General features: G+C 43.0%; 1 protein-coding gene across 1 annotated transcript in view; it reads right to left on the bottom strand.

The window, feature by feature from the left end:
* Positions 1-1,476, bottom strand: part of KDM5B (lysine demethylase 5B) — an 86,887-nt gene that overhangs the window by 17,248 nt on the left and 68,163 nt on the right. The gene's annotated exons all lie outside the window — the stretch shown is intronic.

The raw sequence follows: 1,476 nt of genomic DNA, 5'->3' as shown, positions 1-1,476 counted from the left end.
GGTTGAGCTATAGGTGCTGAGCTGTAACTCAAGACTTTCATATTGAATCATATAAATAAAAAGTAACAAAATATCTTACCCTAATCTATGCCCCCAATGATAAACTAAATTATTCAGGAAACTAAACTATGGGTTAAGAAAGCTCAGTGGTTCTCAAACTTTAGTATGTACAAGAATCATGTAGAGGCTTGGCGTCTGTAGCACAGTGGTTACAGCCACGGAGGCTAGCGGGTTCAAACCCATCCTGGGCCAGCTGAACAACCGTGACAACTGCAACAACAACAACAACAACAACAACAACAACAAAAATAGCCAAGCATTGTGGCAGGCACCTGTAGTTCCAGCTACTTGGGAGGCTAAGGGAAAAGAATAGCTTAAGCCCATGAGTTTAAGGTTACTGTGAGCTGTGACGCCACAGCACTCTACCGAGGGCAATATAGTAACACCGTCTCAAAAAAAAATGAATCACCTAGAACAGTGGTTCTCAACCTGTGAGTCCTGTATTAAAGGGCCATGGCATCAGGAGGGTTGAGAACCACTGATCTAGAAGGCTTTTTCAAACAGTTTCCTGAATTCCTAATTCAGTGGGTCAGAGAAAAGCCCATGAATATGCATTTCTTTCTCCTTTTTTTGGAGACAGGGTGTCAAGCTGTCACTTTGGGTAGAGTGCCGTGGCATCATGGCTTACAGCAACCTCCAACTCTTAGGCTCAAGCCATCCTCTTGCCTCAGTTTTTCTATTTTTAGTAGAGATGGAGTCTTGCTCTTGCTCAGGCTGGTCTCAAACTCATGAGCTCAAGCTATTCACCCTCAGCCTCCCAGAGTGCTAAGATTGCAGGCAGGAGCCACTGCACACAGTCGTGAATATGCATTTCTAGTAAGTTCCCAGGTGATACTGTTGTTGGCTGCAGTACTAGTATTGTTGGTTTGAGAATAATGATTTGAGAATGAGACAGTCATACTGGAGTAAGAATAAACGCATTAGGTTATGAAGGATGAAATGCATCAGTGCTACTCAAAGGTAATGTAAATCTTAGCATCACGAATGGTAGGTTATCCAGGTGTAACCCCTGACGTGATACTATATGTGTATAAAGTATACAGTATCACTTGACATTTTGATGTATTCTAGTCAAAATAACTTGAACCCATAAAAGCTTTGAAACTTTCAATTTATAGAAAATATAAAAGATAGACCACCACAAAGAAACCAGAAAAATCCAAAAGACAGAACAGACCATAGAATCTAGACAATAACAGTATCTAGATTGTGACAGGGTGCCTAGCGCTTGGTCATACACCGAGGCTGGCGGACTTGAGCCTGGCCCAGGTCAGCTAAGCAACAATGACAACTACAACAAAAAAATAGCTGGGTTGTGGCGGGTGCCTATAGTCCTAGCTACTTGGGAGGCTGAGGCAAGAGAATGGCCTAAGCCCAAAAACTGGAGGCTGCTGTGAGCTGTGACGCCATGGCACT

The sequence above is a fragment of the Otolemur garnettii genome, unplaced genomic scaffold (genome assembly GCF_000181295.1).
Source record: "Otolemur garnettii isolate 467f Iridium unplaced genomic scaffold, OtoGar3 scaffold00055, whole genome shotgun sequence".
NCBI lineage: Eukaryota > Metazoa > Chordata > Mammalia > Primates > Galagidae > Otolemur > Otolemur garnettii.
The sequence above is the reverse complement of the archived record's forward strand: the minus strand, read 5'-3'. Positions and strand labels throughout refer to the sequence as shown.